We start from the raw sequence: 21,929 nt of genomic DNA, 5'->3' as shown, positions 1-21,929 counted from the left end.
AAAGTTAAATCATGACAACAAGCTTGGTCTGATTTTATGAGGTTCAAGGATATGTCATATGTGAAAGAATCAGCCAGCTGTTATAGCCTGACCAGTAATCCATTAATTAATAATTCAAGTCCTGTGACTGTGGCTGTTCTGAAAGGATATCATTTATTCATCTTTTATTTTCTTGTAAAATTACTATATCATTAAGCAATCATCCAACTAAATTTTAAAACAATGTTAGAATGTTTCCCCAATGAAGTAATAATAATCTATATTGGTACAAATAGAAATACATATAATGACATAGTAAACTAACAACACGATGTTTAAAATTTAAAATAGGGTTTAACATGGGCCATTAATTCAATTAATAATTATATTTGTATATATTTAATAGAACTTTATGTACATAAATAAAAAATATTTTAAATTTGAAAACATATAAACTAAATAAGATTTTTTTTAAATAACACATCTATGAATGTTTAAAATTCAGACCAGCCCTTCTAGTCTAAACTTGTGCCATGAGCAGACCTTGGGCATTGTTTCTGCACCCAATCTGACAACACCCAGAGAAAGCCTGTCACTCTGGTGCTCTAACATGCCCAGGATCACAGAATCATAATAACACAAAATCACAGGATCACAGATGTTTGAACAAACCAAGGATGACAGGGTCACAGGATCACAAAGGAAGCTCAGCTCTCAGGAGATCAGACACACCCAGGAATACTGGAGCTCTGACACACTTAAGAATATCAGGAGTTTGAACCCACAGGGAATTCAATATCTCATATGCAGCTTGACACCCAGGAGTTCTGACACACTCAAGATCCCAGTATCACATGATCCAAGAACCATAGGATCACAAGGACACCTGGATTCTGAGGAGTTCTGACACAATCAGGATCACAAGAAGGACATTCTCCAGTCAGAGACAGCTAGGGCAGGTAGCACTAGAGATAACCAGATAGGAAGAGGCAAGCACAAGAAAATAAGCAACAGAAACCAAGGCTACTTAGGCATCAGCAGTTCTATAACTACAGCAAGTCCTGTATACCCCATCACACCTGAAAAGCAGGATTAAAATTATATCTAATAATCATCATAGCGGACCTGTGAAAGGGCACGAATATCCCACTTAAATAAAGACAGGAAAACACTACCAAACAGGTGAAAGAATTGAACAAAACCATCCATGATCTTAAAGTGGAAATAAAAAACAATAAATAAATTGCAAAGGGAGATAGAAATTCTGGAGATAGGAAACCTACGAAATAGATCAGGAATCATAGATGTAAGCATCATCAACAGAATACAAAGGATATAAGAGGGAATCTCAGGGGCAGAAGATACCATAGAAAATATTGACACAACAGTCAAAGGAAATGCAAAAAAAAAAAAGGCTCCTAACCCAAAACATCCAGAAAAATCCAAGACACAATGAGAAGACAAAAGCTAAGAAAAATAGGTACAGAAGTGAGCAAAGATTCCCAACTTAAAGGGCTAGTAAATACCTTCAATAAAATTATAAAAGAAAATATCCCTAACCCAAAGAAAGAGATACCCATGAAAATACAAAAAGTCTACAGAACTACAAATATGGTGGACCACAAAAGAAATTATTTTGACTATCACACGATAGTCAAAACATCAAATGCACAAAAAACAAAGAATATTAAAAGCATCAAGGGTAAAAGGTCACGTAATATATACAAGGCAGACCTAACAGAATTACACAAAACTTTTGAACAGAGACCAAATAAGCTATAATATCCTGTACAGATGTCATTCAGAACCTATGAGAACATGATTGCCAACACAGGCTACTATACTCAGCAAAACTCATAGACTAACAGACTGGATACATAAACAGGACCCAGCATTTTGCTGCATACAGAAAACACACTTCACTGACAAAGACAGACATTATCTCAGAGTAAAAGGCTGGAAAAAAATTTCCAAGCAAAAGGTTCCAAGAAACAAGCCAAAGTAGACATTTTAATATCAAATAAAATTGCCTTGCAACCAAAAGTTTTCAAAAAAGAGAAAGAAAGGCACTTCATAGTCATTAAATATATATATATATATATATATATATATATATATATATATATATATATATATATATATACCAAGATGAACTCTTTATCCTGAACATCTGTGCCCCAAATTCAAGGGCACGCACATTCATAAAAGAAACTTTAGTAAAATTCAAAGCATACATTGCACCACACACAATAATAGTGGGAGACTTCAAAACCCCATTCTCTTCCATGGGCAGATCATAAAAACAGAACTTGAACAGAGACACAGTGAAACTAACAGATGTTATGATCAAAATGGTTTTGACAGATATCTATAGGACATTTCATCCTAAAATAAAAGGGTATACTTTCTTCTCAGCACCTCATGTAACTTTTTCCAAAATTGACTGTATAATCAATTAGAAAACAGCCCTCAACACATCCAAAAGATTGAAATAATCCCATGAGTCCTATAAAATCACCATGGACTGAGACTTGTCTTCAATAACATCAAAAATGGGGGACAGAACTAAACAATAAATTCCTAACTGAAGAATACTGAATGACTGAGAATCTCCTAAAGAAATGTTCAACATCCTTAGTCTTCAGGGAATTGCAAATCAAACAATCCTGAGATTTCATCTTACATCTGTCAGAAATGCTAAGATCAAAAATTCAGTTGATCGAAGATGCTGAGGAGGACATGGAGAAAGAGGAACTCTCCTCTATTGTTGGTGGAATTGCAAGCTAGTGGGGCCACTCTGGAAATCTTTCTGGAAGTTAATCAGAAAATTGGACATAGTACTACCTGAGGAACCATCTATACCACTCCTGGACATTCACTCCAAAGATGCTTCAACATATCACAAGAACATGTGCTCCATTATGTTGTTAGCAGCCTTATTTATAAGAGTCAAAAGCTCAAACAAAACCCAGATGACCTTCAGCAGAGGAATGGATACAAAATTATGGTACATTTACACAGTGGATTACTACTAGGCTACTAAAAACAATGAGGTTATGGACTTCTTAGGCAAATGGATGAAACTAGAAAGCATCATCCTGAGTGAGGTAACCCAATCACAAAAAAAAAAAAAAAAAAAAAAAAAAAAAAAAAAAAAAAAAATTGGCATGCACTCACTAAAAAGTGAATATTAACCAAAAAGCTCTTAATACCCAAGATATAATAAATATAATTTATAAACCACATGAAGCTCAACTAATTGGAAGACCAAAGAGAGGATGTTTCATTCTTAAAATGGGGAACAACATGTTCATAGGAGAAATACAAAGACAAAGTGTGGAACAGAGACTGAAGGAAAGGCAAACCAGAGACTGTTTCACGTGGGAATCCTTCTCATAAATAGTCACCAAAACCAGACAATATCGTGGATGCCAAGAAGTACATGTTGACAGGTGCCTGATCTATCTGTCTTCTGAGAGAATCTGCCAGAGTCTGAGAAGTATAGAGTCAGATATTCTCAACCAACCATTGTGCTGAGAACAGGATCCCCAATGGAGGGTTTAGAAAAAGAATGGAAGTAGCTGAATGTGTTTTTAACCCCACAGGAAGAACAACAATATCAACCAGCTAGATCCCCCAGAATTCCCAGAGACTAACTCACCAACCAAAGAGTACATACATAAGGAGGGACGCACAATCCCAGCTGCTTATGTAGCAGAGGATTACCTTATCAGAAATCAGTGAGAGGAGAGGCCTTTGGTCCTATGAAGATTCAATTCCCCAGTGTAGGTCAATGCCAGGGAGGAGGTGGGTGGCAGGAACACTCTTATTGAGGATGGGGATAAGGAGATGAAATAGGGAATTCCAGAGGGGAAACCAGGAAAGGGGATAACATTTGAAGTGTAAGTAAAGAAAATAAGCAATAAAAATATATTGTATAAAATATTTATTCTCCACAAAAATAATTTTAAAACATGCAGAGACCAATAAAGCACATGTGTGCATTTAACTACCAACATTTAGTATCACATAATTTGTATTTGTTTTCTTTAATAAAAATGTTTTTGAATCTAATCAATGATGGGAAAAATAGAATTTATTTTAAGCAAATATTAAATAATGATAAAGAATATAAATAAATGGGAGTTTATTGTATTAATTTCCTTATCAACTTGACTGGATTTAGACTTAAGGAATGAGTAAAGCATTCCTTTGAGTGAGTGAATTTGAGTGAATCTATGAAGGTGTTTCTAGAAAGGAATAACAAAGCAATGACAAGACCTTAGTGTTTACAAGAGCATCCCACCAGTCCCAGGTGTTATGAAACAGGAGATAGGAAAAAAAAAATAATCACCTCACACAACCCTGCATGTAAACATGTCAAATATCATTGTGTGACATTTATCACCATTTAACCAATAAAAATGAAAGGTTTTGTATTGTATCTTTATTTTACCTGAAGAAAGCCAACTGAGGCCAGTTTCCTGACTACCACATTTGTTAACTGCTTTGTTCTGCCAATCCCTCCAACCTTGGTGTAGTGAAAGCTCTGGAATAATGAGCTAAAATAAACCTTTCTTCCTTCATAGAGGTGGTGGTTCTTCTTTCTTCCTCCTCTTTCTTCTTCATTGTCTTCCAACTCCTTCTTTCTCCTCCTCCTTCTACCTCCTTTCTTTTCCTTCTTTCACCTCCCTTCTTTCTTCTTTTCCTTTCCCTTTCCCTTTCTCTTCCCTTCCTTCTCCTCCTCCTCCTCCCCCCTCCTCCTCCTCCTCCTCCTTCTTCTCTTCTTTTTCTTCCAGTGTTGAAAGCCCAGTTTTAGGGTTGAGGAAATCTAAAGTAAAATGTTTTGCCTAACACTAGCTGTGTGATTTGCGTGACCCCAATTTAATACCATGATAGATGTTGATTATCAGATTGATGGAATTTGCAATCACCTAAGAGACAAACCTAACCTAAAGCACATCTTGGAGGAATTATTTAGATTAGGTTAGCCCCTGGCCTAATCTGAGAACTGACTGTCACCATTATGCTGATTGAGGTAGGAAATCCCAATATAAAATTGGTCAGCACCATTTCTCAGACTTAGGTCCAAGAAAAAACAAAGAAGAAAGATAGCTGAATAGCAGCAGATATCTTTCTTGGATTTTTGACTAGGGATAAATTGTGGCTAGCTGCCTTAAATCTTGCCTTTCTGACTTCTCCATGGTGATGGACTATGCCTTGGAACTGTGAACCAAGATGCACCCTTCCTTCCTTAAGTTGCATCTTTCAAAGCACTTTATAATAGTAATGGAACTATAGGTAAGACACTTAAACGTTCAGTCCTCTATTGATTGACCTTCTCTTAAAATCTAGTCTCCTAGTACTCAAGCGCTTAAGCTCTGCCCAGTGCAGAAGAAAACCTCCTACTGGATGCCTTTGCATTAAGATGCAGAACTCTCAGGTCATCCAGCACCATGTCTGCTTGCACACTGCTATGATGATAATGGAATAAACCTTTGAAACTTTAAGCCAACCCCATTACATGTTTGCTTTTAGAAGATATTCCTTGGTCATGGTGTCTCTTCACAGCAATAAAACGCTAACTAGAAAGACACATAGTATATGACAGATAGTAACACTTAAACAAAAGTGTAAATACTCTTGAGAAAGCTATTATAATGAATTAAAGTTACCCACCCTTATTTTGCTATACCATTCTCCATTATTTGTTTAGGGGTTGAAGTTGGGTTGTGTGTGTCCATGCTTACCCATGCTAGGAATTAATCCCAACCTGGGATTTGTGTCCACAATGTATCTTTATGGAACTGATCAATACCTCAGTTTCTCTGTGTCTCATTCATTTTGATTCTCCTTAGAATGCTTATGCACTTAGCACCCTGCCTTTCCTCCCACTCGTACTTGCATTTGGGTGTGCAGGAACCTGGTTTGTATACTATCACTTTACTGAAGTGTCTTTAGTTCTCTCTAGCCTTTATTAATGATCACTTGTAGGATTAGACTATGAGAATATGCTAAAACTCAATATGATTTCTTTTCCTGGTTCATTAACATTCTTTACCATTTCTTTTCTTCCTTTAATCACTTATTTCAAGTCCTTTGGAATGATGTGTCATTTCTGCCTATCTTAAATAAGAGGATTTATTAGAAAACATTGACACTATTCAGTTATTGAGAAATTTCATTGAATCCAGTGATGACATTAAATTCTTTGTTCGTGGTCTTGACATCTTCAAGTACTACTCTCGAATAGCCAAATAAAAATCTAATAAAGAGGCCCCCTAACTTGATTAATGCAAATTGATGTATATTATTTTTCCTTCAATGTAAATGGATGAAGCACCTTCATTTTAATGTAAATAGGTGTATATTATCCTGGAAAGTGAAAACCACATACATAGGAACTGTGGATAGAGTAGCTGAGGGTACCAACAAATGAAGAATACACTCTTAAAGTATTTAGTTGCATTAGTTTCCATCAACAAAGCAACACAAAAACCAAGCTTTTAAGAAGTTGTGTCAATTAGTTATTTCATGTAAAGGACCTTACACACACAAGAAAGCTTTCTTGGACCAGGCAAGTAGCATACAGTGGACAGAAAGAAGTTTATGTTAAAAACAGTATATACTCAGAAAAGAATATCAGGGATTTATTCTGGCCTTGATGATTCAGTATACCTATCACACAGAGAAATATGCCAATCTAACATGTGTGACATCACAAGAACGTTAGTGGTCATTACAGAAATTTATTGAGTTTGAGGTTTTCTTTATTCCAGTAGGAATACAAAAGGTCACTTCAGGATTGTTCTGTAACATTTGGGTGGCAGTGTTCATGACATTTTCTTGGCCAGTGACTCAAGAACATATAACCTATTATTGGTATTGATAGCACATGATATCTAATAGGGATATGATCTTACCTAATATATGGCATGATGTTGAATAGATGCATTATCTTCCCCAGAATACAGTGTCTCCTTTATGCCTTTTAAAGAAGTTCCTACATTAGTATGTTTTCATATGATTTTTATAGGCCTTTAGTTTTAGTTGTTTCTCCTTTCCTATCCTTTTATACTCCTCTCTCCCCATTTAATCTTCCCATTCTAGTATCATTTCTATTCCTATTTTTCTGTTTATCCTTCCTTAAAAGATTCTATTTTCCCCTTTTGTCTTATATGAACTATATCACTTTTATGAAAATTCTACATGAAACATCTATAAAGAAAGCATTAAGATAAGGATCTTCATATAATAGAAATAAGTATAAGATGGAAATAAAATATTGCAAAGCTAGTGCTATCCTTCATTGCCTAACAGTGCAGCCCTATGGTTAATGATGCCACTTACTCACACTTATTTATATCTCTAAACATGGAGAAACTGACTGGTGTTAGACTAAAAGCTTTACCTTCTGACCAGTGCTGGGTGGCATTTTGCATAGTCGAAGAGAAAAAGAAAAGTAGTCATCAATTGTATCCATCTAACTACAAACTCTATAACCTACAGCGGTGACCTGCCAACAAGGTAATAGTGTATTAGTGGCAAAACTGTTAGAGAAGTAATCAACCATACTTTAAAATAATGCTAAAGATGTACTCTAAGAGTTGGAACTAATATCTAACATGTTAACAAGTCTGTCAACTTGAGTCTAGATATATCATGAACCCTAGAGGAAAACTTACTACTATTACTCTAGCAAATATAACGATAAAAGTACTCCTAGTGACATATCGGTATACCCATTGATAAGTGCATTTCTTAACTCTTATCAGAGAAGCTTCTTCTTGTAGTACATAGTAACTACCATAGGAACTTCCAACTAGACAACATATAGAAAGTGGGTCCTTGAAGCACCCAACCCTAAAGGGTATGTATGTTTTTAAATTTTTCTTTTCTAGGCTCATGGATCTGTAGGGAAGAGTTGCAGAGAGACTGTAATAGCCCTAGTTAATTGATAAATCATATGAAATAGTGTCTTCGAGATGTATCCTGACTTATACATGTAGGAACTCACAGAGATTGTGAAAGCATCCACAACACTGTCACAGGTTTGTGCCCAATAAAATTTCAGCACTGATAAGGATAAGTGAAGATATAGCCTCATAACCATAATCCCACCCATAACCCAGAAGCTCTAAGCAACTAATACCTACCTCAAGAAGAAAAATTAATTTTCTCTGACTGAGTGATATTGGGCATATCTACCACACTCTGTTTTAGACCCTGTGCTTAGGAGTAGTTGGCCATAACAAAACAGACTCAATATATTTTTTGTGTGTTTTTGTTATTGTTATGATTGTATTTATTTATTTATTTATTTATTGTTAAAATATCTTTTGAGAATGAGAAAAACAAACGAGAACTTATTTGGATAGGAAATGTGAAGGATGTAGGAAAACTTAGGGGGGGGGAGAAAGAATACCATCAAAATGCATTGTGTAAAGCAATTTAAAATTAACATACAGTGTAATTTTTGGAGTTAGTTTGGAATGTAGGGGAAAAGTCAGAGACACAAGTCCATTCTTTATTTACCCCCACCTCCAATAGACCCCACAGCCATAGTTTACAAGTGAAAATATAAACTAGGTTTTGGTAAGGTTCCAGAGACAATTCAGCCTGTTACCTGTTTCATTTAGTGTGTGTGTGTGAGTGTGTGTGTGTGTGTGTACGATGCATGTATGTGTATGTATATCAAAAAGGTGTCAGAAAATGACATCCAGGGTCCTTATCTTTCACCCTCCATCAGCCACATATTTGTTAACCTAAGTGTTATGAATCCAAACTTAGGACCTTGTACTTATACAGCAAGAACTCTTACTCACTAAGAGATCTTTGCAGGCCCTGCTGCCTGGTTTCTAAATGTACTTTTCTTAAAACACAGCCATACCTATTACTTTATACCTCGCCTCAGGCAGCTTCCTTTTACCACAGCAGAGATATGTAATTGTGGCAAAAAACTTATGGCCCACAGAACCGTAAATATCCAGTCTATATTATTATGCAGCAAAACACCCTGCCAGTGCCACTAAATAGCCTGAGAGAAAAAGGAAGATGATGACTGAGTTTGGGTCACTCTGATAAATGCTTTTTTCAAGAAGAGCTTGTGTGTGCTTTGGAGGAAGGAAGTGAGCAGCCATAGAGATATGTGATAAAAAGCTAGAACAAGTGGTCCAAAACTTTCAGCTTTTAAACCGTGAGCTCATTTTTGAGTTTACCACCTGGAAGCTGAAGTAGTCTCTGAGTTAAAACCACATCAGTGGGGAATAGAGTGATACACCTGTATTCGGGTGAAAGGCCATGTGTGTTGAGTATGATATACACAAGTTACAGGACTGCAAAAAGGAGACTGAAGGTGGCATTATAGCTCGAGATAAATGTGGAGGTGATGAGAGAGTTCATTGTGCTTTGTTTCAGGTTTGTTATTTAGGGTAAATTCTACTTCACTGAAACTGGGTGGCAGAATCTAAATGAAAAGATACTGCTGCTGCAGAATGAACATGTTATGCTCCTGTACAAACTCAGGAGCATCAGAGAACAGCAAGAGAGGGAAGATGTAGACAGTGGAGGAATTTGATGGCTGGAAAGGGAAAGATGAGAGTTCCTACCTGTTAGCTTCTGTTTTCCCTTTAACATAGGGTGGTGAGTTAGCTAGTGGAAGTATCAATTCCAGCAACAGTAGACCTGCAGTGTCTTACAAAACCCACACTGGTTTGTAGGAAGTGGGGCTGTACTGCTGGGTGATCTCCATCTGTGCTTAGCTACTCAGATGAGCACAGGGGTGACTTTTGTGTTGGTACACTCGGTGTTTAGGTTTGAAAGAAAGAAGACAATAGGCATGAGGAGCAAAGCATAAGCTTAGGTTATAGAGGAACTCTTTATTCTGAATTCTTGAAACAGAGGGGAAAGCGGAGAGAGCTGAGTGTAAGGTTGAAGAAGTTACTTCATAAGGAAGGTGGAAATAAAAACATTTTGCTTAGAGAAGTGATTACTACATATCCAGGCTTAAACTTAAACCTATGTGGATTAGAGATGAAGAGGTCAGGAAATTGAAGCAAAGTGTTCAATCAATCACCCTTAGGGAGTGTGAAGCCCTAAGCCTTGATCCTGGAATCCTCACAGAGCTTTCATAGGTTATAACATAGAATGGGATATCTAGTGATTTAAACTTCATGGACCAGACTATTCGATAACTGAAAAAGAGTACATGGTGTCAGTATATAATATTATTTAAAGAATGATCTAGTTCAAGAGCAAAACTTCAAAGAAAACAGTTGGATTCTAATAAGGTCATCAATAAGGAGCCATTGGCAGTGAAAGCACAGGATTTTGCTTCTTACTTAAAGTGTCCCAGAGAAAGGGCATGTGCTAAACAAAGAAAGAGGGGCTTGTGTCTGGATCAGATTCAGACACATACATACATATATGTATGCAAGAATGCACACATGTATTAAGCAGACATCTCAATCTCCCCACATACACACAAACATTAGTGCACACCCTATAATTGACTTGCCTTATTTAGAAAATGAAAGCACAAGCTAGAAATTATAAAAGGGATTTTCTACCTCTAGTATCATTTTATCTATAGTTTGCCTCTATCTTAATTCAATGTCTCATCCCAAATGTCTTCACATCTCCCCTGTTTCTGTTTCCATTTCTGGTCTCTTTCAGTGGATTCGATGCAAAGTTCTCCGGCTAATTCCTTATGATCTGGATTTGATCAAATAAACACCTTGACTACGTCTGTGAGTATTTTCCCAACACAGGAGTCCTCTTAGTAGTGCACCACTTCTCCTCAACCCTTTCTTGTCCTTCCCAGCATTGCTATACATCAACAGTGTAGATACAGATATTTCTGCTATTTTATACCTCCCAACCTTTGCCCAGGCACCTTCCCTGCTTGAAGCTCCCTCCATATCTTCTGCCAAGCATTTATCTCTCATGGTCAAGTATTTAATACAAACCTTTCCATCCCCCTTCTCAAGAAAAATTAATCAATCTCTCCTTTGTGTCTCATGTGTGTTCAAATTGCTTTGACAAATGTTTATTGAATACATTTATTTTTTGCCTGACCACTTTCTTTACCAGACAATGAACCCCTTGAACAATCAAGGACCTAGAAATATGTCTCATGGATGGTTCTTAATAAAGCCTTGCAGAACTGAAGCGTCCTTAACACACAGGCTCTTGCCACAAGTGTGTTGCTTTCAAGAACCTTTTCTCTCTTTTGTTTTCACACTTGAAATACAAATTGACCACTCAGAATTTTCCTCCTAATGCCCTTGCTGGAAAGTGTTAATAACAGGTCGGTGACAGATGTGACAAAGACTTCCTCACTCCCTTATTTAGTCTGGTGTCATTGCATTGGCTCAGAGAGTGTGGCAAGGAACACTAACACTGTATCTCCATGACAAAACCAGCCATTCCCTGAAAACTGATAAGAGCTTTTCACTGGAAAAGCATTTGGTAGTGATAAAACAAGCTGATGCCTCAAATGCCATCATCTTTATTTATTTAATAACTTGCTTTCATTTCACAACCCTTTCTCTCATAGTAATAAATAAATATATACATTTAATGGATGGAGTAAGCAGAATGTTCTGATATGGGTGAATACAATCCCTACAAACAAATCATCTTCCACACTTGAAAAGACCATTGTTCAGATTTTTTTTTTTAACCTTGGCTCTTATATGTCTACAGGAATCCAGCAATACAGAAAAAAAAAAAAAAAAAAAAAAAAAAAAAAAAAAAAAAAAAAAAAAAAAAACTTTCAAAGCCAAATTTAATTCCTTTACTGGGTAAAAATGTTTGCACTTGTTAAAATTCACGTTTATATCAAGCTGTCTTTATGTGGTTAGTACCAGAATATTCGATTAGAGAGTGAAACATTTTTTTTTCCTTTTGGTTCTGGAGGAAAATGTACAATGCACACAGTGTGTTCAAGCCATGTAAATAAAGCCTGTAGATGTGTGTCATAAAAGTGATTGCAAAACAGAAGTTTACCTTTTTTAAAAAAATGTGCACTTCCGGGCCTTTGAATTCTATTTCTCAACAAAGAGTTATGTAAAAGAATAAAGCAGTACATGTTCATGTCATTGCAATTTACCATTATCGCTTAAATTTTATAATTTGCTGCATTTGTCTTATTGAACAAAACTTGAGGGTTAGTGTGCCTCACCTCTCTCCTCTAGATCAATGACAGGATTTATATGTTTAAAGAAAACTAGTCTTAGATAGACACCTGGCTTCTTCTTCTTTCAATGCTCTCATCCCTTTGACTCTTTTCAGGCAAATCATTTGACAAATAATTGAATCTGGATACAATGCATTCATGAAACAAAGAAAAATTAAACAAGAAAATACTGTGTCATCTTCTAGGTCCGTGTCTCTTCACCTCTCCGTGTCCTCCACAGAAGGCACTGATAGAAAACCTGTTTTGGTAATCAGCCACTTACATGATAACAACGTTTCGTGCCCTCTACTAGTGTTTTAGGTCTAGGTTTAAATAAATAACTTAGGCTTTTCCAAGGCATTCTCTCTCCTATTCTTATGACATGCTTTAGAATTTTTACGGATCCCTGGTAGGAACTTACAGTCCTATGCTGAAGAGAAGAAACATTTTAAGTTAGGGAAGGAATTTTGAAGCAAGTTGTTTGTTTTAGCTCAGATAACCTAAATAGACAAACCATTATTTTGCTTATCTAGTATGTAGCTCCTGCATCCTGGTGCTAGCTAGTGAATAGCATGCAAGAGCAACTTCTTAATTTGGAACTATTAGATTAAACTGTCATTCAAGAATCTTTCCAATAGCCACAGTACTTGATGTTCATATATCCACACCATGTCTCATGTCTCATTGCATCCTGACACCTGAGATCACGGGAGATGATAGATGTGGAAACACTACAATGTTTCCAGAATGATCTGTCATCAGGGATAGCATTTGAATCTCAGCCTTTTGACTACTTATCGTCAAATGTTGAATGGACGCTTCCAGGAAATTTTTTAAAAAGTGCCTAAATATGTTTTACTTTACATTTCTTTGCAAACACTTTTTACAAACATATCATTTTCCTTATATATACATTAGTAAAGATGATGAGTCTGGATAGGCACAATTGATATCCATTACTGTAGTTTGTTATAGTACATGCAGGTCAAGAGCTACTTTTGGCTGATACTTTTAATTTCCCTGTAGTGGGTTGAGAGTTTTCATCTCTCTCAATGTATGCACTTGCTTCAGAACTTTGTCCTTTTTTTCTGTCCTTTAATTTTCTTTTGTTATGCATCTGATGTACACTAGGTAGAAAGACTGAATTGCTAATAGCATTGAGCTGGTTGACAATGGTTAACAATACAGAAAACAGATAAAGAACAAATCTCAAATGTTGATGTGTGTATGAAGCACTGGGGGAGTGTATTTAACACCACTTCACAGGGATAGACTTTGGCATATTTATTTGAGGCAATATCATTGTTTTTCTAAATGAGATTTACTCCTATCCACAGCATAACAAATATTGATTTGGGAGCATATGACATATAATTCTCTTTCTATTTTCTTTAGATTCTAGAATAGGTCATATGAATGTGGTGAGATGTGTAGGATTTGAGGTTGGTTGCATCTAGATTGAAATCTGTTTCTGCTACTTTCTAGATAACAAGCCTTAGGGAACTATCCTAACCTTTAAATCCCCAACCTGTTACCACAAAGTCATTTGATTGATGTATCTGATCAGACGAGAGACTCCAGTGGAAATATATCCATATTGTACACAGTTGTATAGAATTTTACACTTTCCTCTCCCTGGCTTATGCTGTGTCTCTGAAGTTCAGTGATTTTTTTTTTTTTTTCAGTTGGGATAGCCAAACTGCTGCTATAAGGAAATCCCTTCCTCATCAGCAAACTAGATATGCGCTGGAGACTGGTAGATCCAGGCAGCCAGTATTTTGGGAGACACTGGGATCCCAATGTGCTCAAGATTCTGCTACCACGTGTGGGAATGAGAAGTAGAAACAAGGGAGGCTGTGCTCCCAGGAAGTGGGAACTGGAAGGTTTTATTCAAGCAGATTTTTTTTTTTTCTTCAGCTTCAGCACCTGCTCAGTCACCCAACCCTCCCAATTTGAATAAGTGATTAACAACTCATTAACAGATCATTAGCTAAATCAGCCCAGTGCAGTGGAGAGGACCCAGGTTCAATAATTCCCCCAAATTATCACCAAATGCAGACTGAAGAGGAAATTAACTTTGTCTGATAAAAATGCTAGTGTTTGTGCTATTTTTATAACCAGATGGAGTGAAGTGATTTGTGGGAGACGGCTCTTCCCCTTACATTTAGGGAAGAGGGAGCTAGTCTTGCCACTCTAGAAGACTATACAGGAGGCCTCGGCCCCACCCCCACCTCTCTGCCACCAACTTTCCCAGGTGCGCAGGTGGCTGTGTGATCACCAGCTGCTTTTCCTTTGAAATTTGCAGTTTTCAGTTTCTGCTCCCAGTGAGCCTCAGATGAGGTTTTGACTCACTGGTAACTTTTCTCTGTACCTCACATTTTCTTCTTGCCTGCCTTCTTGGAATGGATTGACAGAGTTCAAACCAAGCCAGATACTCCTTTTTTGAACACACTGTCTTGAGCAGCAGATGTTTAGGGCTGAACCCAGATACTGAGGAACAGAACAGAAAGCTCAGTGAGCTGTTACTAAAGAGAGGTCACAGATAGTGAAACAACCTATAGAAAAACTTAAGAAAGGGAATTGGCTACTTTTATCATAAAGAAATGAAACGTAGGGATAGGTATTTTTATCTTCATTCAAACATTTCAAGTCACATGGCAATGGGCCACTCTGACCAGGCAAAGAGGTGGGGTAGCTGCAGGCCTTCGCCCACCCTGTATTTCCTTCATTTCCCATTACTGTTATTAGTGTTAGCTTGGCAGTGACCACCTACCACAGCATTCCCCTCCTCTCTGACACTTGCTCCAGTGGACCACACAGATCTTAATACTTCATTCTCCCCATTCACTCACTGCTTTACTGGAGTATTCAAATCAAATAGGCTTTGGCTGAGAGCCCATTGGCCACTTTAGACAGAAAGCAGGTGGGCTGACTGCAGATCTTCATTCCTCCTTTGATTCTTTCAAGTCCACCCACCTTCTCATCTCCACTTGTGTATCAGACATACTAGGGCTTCTCCACAAGCCCTGTCACCATCCTAGTGGACAAAGCAAATCTTGGTGGTACTTTCTATTTTCTTGCCAATAAAGGAACCTAAGGGCTTTTGCCAGACTTTATCCTACCACCTCAAGTCAAGGCTAGGCCAAGTTCCATTCTCCACCCACAGTTCTTAGGAGGAGCAGGACGTTCTTGTAAAAACCACAGAATGTATTGACTGATAGTCACCTGAGCCTCTGGTCCCATGGCCTGTCACATGCTTGCTAGCCAATAGATTCAAAGGCTAATATGCTTAGCCAATGAATTTAAATTATAACCTTGCTAATGTAACCTGTATCTCTAAAGAGTATAAAAACTGCTTGTAACAGCCTTTTGGGGTCGCCTCTCCTCTGGATATAGGCCACCCCAGTGCACTGGACAAATAAACCTCTTGCTTTTGTATTGATCCCCAATCTTTCATCTCATTCATGGGAGCCTCAAATGGATAAGACTTGATTTGGGTCTTACATCTACTGTAGATACCTTTAGTTTCTCTTTCTAGCCTATCTCCACCCAACAACAAAAAGCCCAGTTATTTGCACCTAAAAGAACAATCTTTCCAAGTCCGGATGCCTAGAAGCTCACATAAAAACAAAATCAAAACAATCAGGAAAACATGTCTAGAGCCAGTAATTCTACCACAGCAAGTTCTGAGTATTGTAACGTTGCTGAGATACAAGCAAAATATTGTTATTTGTTTGTTCTTGGTTTTTGCAACAGGGTTTCTTTGTGTGTTGGTCTTGGCTGCCCTGGAACTCACTGAGTAAATCAGGCTGGCCTCAAACTTAGATCTCAGCCTAATTCTATCTCTCAGTTCGGGGATTAAACACATGCATTACCACTGCCCTAACTTGAAATAACTTTTATAGATATGATAGAGGTCCTTAAAGAGAAAATAAATAGATACGTTAAAGAAATGTATAAAAACAGAAACAAACAATGGAACAAAAATTTTTTTTTAAAGACTAAGATCTAAAAGTATAAATAGAATCAATACGGAAAACCTACACTAAGAGAAATCTGGAAATTAAAAAATTATTTCAAGCAAGAACCTCTGAGGAAGCCTTACCAATAGAATATAAGAGTAGAAGAGAGAATCTCAGTCATTGAAGACACAATAGAAGCTTTAAAAATACTGGTCAAAGAAAATAACTCTAAAAAAAATGATTGCCATAAAATATCCAGGAAATATGGGGCACATTGAAAAGACTACATGTAAAAGTAACAGAAATAGAAGACCAAGAAGAAATCCAGGTCAAAGGCACAAACAATATTTTCAAGAAAATAATAGAAGAATAATTTTCTAACCTAAAAAAGCAGATGCCTATCAAGGTTCAATATGAATATAGAGCACCAAATTTATTGGGTCAATAAATAAATCCCCTCCTCATATAATAATTAAAACAGTAAGCATATAAAAGAAAGAAACAATATTAAAAGCTGAAAGGAAAAAAGGTCAAGTAACGTATAAAGGCAGACCTGTTGGAATTATATCTGACTCTCAGTGGAGACACTAAAATCCAACAGTACCTAGGCAAATATTTTACAGATTCTAAGAGACCACAGATACAAGTCCAGACTAATATACCCAGTAAATTGTTCAATAGATGAAGAAGGTAAGATATTGCATGATAAAATCAAATTTAAGCAATATCTATCTTCAAATACAGCCCTACAGAAGGAGAACTTCAACTTAAATAGGTTAATTACTTGCCACCATCACAAATACATAGAACAAATACCCTTGGACCAGCAAATAAAAAGAGGAGAAACACATGAAACAGGCCTCTCTCTCTCTCTCTCTCTCTCTCTCTCTCTCTCTCTCTCTCTCTCTCTCTCTCTCTCTCTCTCTCCCTCCCTCCCTCCCTCCTTCCCTCCTTCTCTCTCTCTCTCTGTTTCTCTTTCTCTCTCCTCCCTCTACCTCTCCCTCTTCCTCTTCATCTCCCCCTCCCTCCCTACCTCCATCCCTCCCCTCTCTCTCTCTCACACACACACGCACACACACACAAACCACCACCACCAGCAGCAGCACAGTAACAAACAACAGGAATCAAACAATGATCATTGATCTCTCTCAACATCAATGGTCTTAAATCACTATTAAAAGAAACAGACTAACAGAATGGACATGAATCCTTCCAGGATCTACCCTTCTGTATATTTCAACAGCAAGGAGAGATGTAGTGTGCCATGAAAGGAGATATTCTAAGTAATTGTGCCTAAGGAGCAAGCTGATGTAACTGTTTTTAATATGTGACAAAATAGATTCCAAAACTAATCAGGGTAGGGAATAAGGGAAGTGACTGCATACTCATTAAAGGAAATCTAAGAGGACATTTCTATTAACATTTTCACACCAAACACAAGGGCAACCAAGTTCTTAATTAACACTACCAGAGCTTAAATCACATATTGACCCTTACATGGTGATAGTGTGTGACTTCAGTACCCCATTATCACCAATAGACAGGCCATCCACACAAAACTAAATAGAAATGCTAAAGCTGACTGATGTTATAAATCAAATGGATCTAAGAGGTGTTTACAGGATGTTTTATTAAAATACCAAAGAATATATCTTTTCAGAAACTCATGAACATTCTCCAAAACTGACCACATACTTAGGCATAAGGCACATCTTAATAGATATAATACAGGTGAAATAACACCCTTTATCCTGTCTAACCATTAAGGATTAAATCTGTATATAATAAGAACTGAGACAACAGGAAGATTACAAATTCAGGGAAAGTGCACAGATCACTATTATATAAAAAACTCGACCCAAAAATAAATCAAGAATATTAAAGATGTTCTAGAATTGAATGAAAAAGAATGTAAAACATTCACAAATGTATGAGAGTCAATGAAAGTAGTTCATAGTACTAAATGCCTGTGTAACAAACTGGATTAATCTTATATTAGTAAGTTTACAGTACACCTGAAATATCCAGAACAAAAAGTAAGAAATATACAGAAAATGAGTATATTGCAAGCAATAATAAATATCAGGCCTAAATTCATTAAAATATAAATGATGACAATAAGAAAATTGTTTGAAGAGTTAGGGAAATGAAGGGTTGATTTTTTTTAGAAAATAAAGTTTATAAACATTTATCTAAATTGGCTAAATGGCAGAGAAGGAGATACAAATTAACAAAGTCAAAACTGAAGAGAGAGACATAAAAACTGGCACTAAGAAAATCCCAAGAATCAGAAGACCATACTGAACCTATACTCTACCAGGTTAGAAAATCTAAAAGAAATGAATAATTTTCTCAGTGCATATCAATTAACAAGGTCAAATTGAGATCAGATAAGCAACTTAAACAGAGATTTAATCCCTTGTGAAATAGAATCAGCCATTAAAAGTCTCCAAACCTAAAAAAAAAAAAAAAAACCACAGGGCCAAATGGTTTTATCACAGAATTCTACCAGCCTTTCAATGAATTATACCCAAACTCTAAAAATCATTGTAAAGAACAAAAAAAAAAAGGAACATTGTCAAAATATTTTTATGAGGCTAATTTACCCTGATAACAAAGCTATATAAAGATCCAACAGAAAAAGACAATTATAGACTAGTTCATCTTTGGACACAGATGAAATATTTTTCAATAAAATACTTGTAAACTGACTATAAGAACATATCAATAAAAGATCTTCAAACATGATGATGTTATGTTCCAAAGATGTAAGTATAGTTGAATGTACAAAATTCAGCAAATGTAATCCACCATGTATATAAATTAAAAGAAAAAAATCATATGATTATCACATTAGGTGTGATGAGGCCTCTAAAAAATTTTAACACCTCTTCATAATAAAACTCCTGGAGAGGCTGGAGACACCAAGGACATAGCTCAACACTAAAAAAAAAAAAAAAAAAAAAAAAAAAAAAAAAAAAAAATACTACTGTATACAGCAAGCCTAGGCTGTAGTGACTAATTAAGGCAGAAGACTAAATATATACATACATACCTCTGTACCTATACAATATGATGTCTTAGCTACAGCAATAAGACTACTAATGAAACTAAAAAATACAATTAGGAACCAAGTCTGACTATCTTTATTTAACAATGATATGATAGTAATAAAAGTGACCCAAAATTACCACTAGGAAAGTCCTAAAGCTGATAAGCACTTTCAGCAAAATTTGCCTTCTTCTATATAAATGACAGACTGAGAAAGAAATTGGTGGACACCTTTTACAATAGCCTCAAATAACATACAATATATTGGAGTAATATGCTTAAACATGTGAAAAACTTATATGATAAGAAACTTTAAGACATTGAAGCAAGAAATTAAAGATGGAAAGTCCTCCCATGTTCACGGATTGTTAGGATTTATATAGGAAAATTGACACCCTACCAACAGCAATCTACAGATTTTATACAATTGCCATTAAAATTTCAACATCATTTTTAATGTATCTTTTTAAAAATTGAACAACTTTATTTTTAAAAACAAAGATGAATGTACAGATTTTAAGTAGTTTTGCACAAAAGTATATGAATGCATTTTTCTCTGTATTGATTTTCTTTTAAGGTTTGATAGTATGCATTAAAATCTTACTAGTTACAATGATTATAGAGTACATGTAAAACAAGATGTAACCTAAAAATAGTCAAAGTTTTCTTGGTGTTTAAAAATTAAGCATAATGCTTTTTCATTTTCTTTTTTCTTTTTTTTTCTTTTGGCCTTCGTTTTTCTTGAACTTCATATAGTCTGTGAGTTGTTTCTGGGGTTTTCAGAGCTTTCTTGGGTTAGTTTCCAATTATCAGTGACTGCATATTATGTCTGTTCTTTTGTGACTGGGTTACCTCACTCAGGATGATATTCTCTAGATGCATCTATTTTCTTAAGAATTTCATAAAGTCATTGTTTGTGATAGCTGAGTAGTACTCCCTGTGTAAATATACCACAATTTTTGTATCCATTCATCTAATGAAGGACATCTGGATTCTTTCCAGCTTCTGGCTATTATAAATAGGGCTGCTACAAATATGGTGGGGCATGTGTCCTTATCGTATGTTAGAGCATCTCTGGGGTATATGTCCAGAAGTGGAATAACTGGGTCTTCAGATAGTACTATGTCCAATTTTCTGAGGAATCACCAGACTGATTTCCAGAGTGGTTGTACCAGTTTACAACCCCACCAACCGTGGAGAAATGTTCCTCTTTCTCCACATCCATGCCAGAATCTACGGTCACCTGAATTTTTGATCTTAGCCATTCTGGTGAGTGTGAGGTGGAATCTCATGGTTGTTTTGATTTGCATTTCCCTGATGGCTAATGATGTGAAGCACTTCCTTAGATGCTTCTCTGCCATTCGATATTCCTCAATTGAGAACTTTTTGTTTAGCTCTGTACCCCATTTTTAACATATCTTGAAAGGACATTTTTAAGTGCAATGAGGAAAAACAAAAATCTGAGATCCCTAAAACAATCCTGAGTCACAAATGAACTGGAGAGATTATCACTATTTCTAATTTCAAGTTCTGTTTTTTGAGAACAATCTGGTTCGATCTGTACTTTATTTTACAAAATAGGTTATCTGGTTTTTTTTGATTTATCACTATTTTAAATTTTAAGTTCCTTCTTTGAAATTATCTGTTTAGATCTGCTGTGTACTCTATGTTCTACATTTTCTTAAATTAGTTTTTTTTCTTGATATGTACTTTTTCTGTTCTTTATATATTTTGGATATTAGACCCTCTATTTGATTTATAGTTCATAAACTTATTTTTCCATTCTGTAGGCTGACTCTGTGTCTGGAGGATATTATCATTGGAGTACAGACCTATAAAACACACACACACACACACACACACACACACAGAGAGAGAGAGAGAGAGAGAGCAATGTTATTAGCACAAAAAATATTAATGTTGATCAATGGAATTGAAATTAAGACCCAGAAATACATCCACATAGTTGTGGAAACTTGAATTTTGTGTAAAGATGGGTTCAGTATGTAGAGACATCCCAATAGATGCATGATTATCACCCTGTACAAAACTAACCTCCAAAGATTCAAAGACCTCAATATAAAACCAGATACTCTGACCCTGATAGAAAAATACTGAGTCTGACAGAAAAACACTGAATCTGATAGAAGGTAAAGTGAAGAATAGTCTTGAAATCACTGATATAAGAGACAACTTTTTAAACAGAACGTCAATGGCACAGGTACTAAGATCAACAATTAACAGATAAAACCTTCATGGAGTCAATGGGAGGAGGAGGGAAGATGGGATTGAGGAAAGAAATAACATCTGAAATGTAAATGTGGAAAATATCCAATAAAAAACAAGTAAGACCTTATGAAATGGTAAAGCTTCTGAATGCCAATAATGTTGATATTCAGACAAAGTGGCACCCTACCGATTCAATAGAGAGCTAGTATCCAAAATATATTAAGAATTCAAAATACTAGCTATCAAGAAAACAAATACATAATCTAAAATGCTGTGTAGAACAGATCAAAACCGAATTCTCAGAAGAGGAAACTCAAATAGCAGAGAAGCACTTAAAGAAACGTTCAACAGCCTTAGTAAATAGAGAACTGTAAAGAGACCACTCATTTATTGTTGGTGAGAGTACAATCTCCTATAGCCTCAGAAAGATTGGAATCCATTATATCTTAGGCTATAAGCAAAGGATACTATATTCTACCTCAGGAAAATTTGCTCATTCATGTTTATTGCTGTTCTAATCATAATAGTCA

The sequence above is a fragment of the Micromys minutus genome (assembly GCF_963924665.1).
Source record: "Micromys minutus genome assembly, chromosome: 16".
Lineage (NCBI taxonomy): Eukaryota > Metazoa > Chordata > Mammalia > Rodentia > Muridae > Micromys > Micromys minutus.
Note: the sequence above shows the minus strand (reverse complement) of the source record.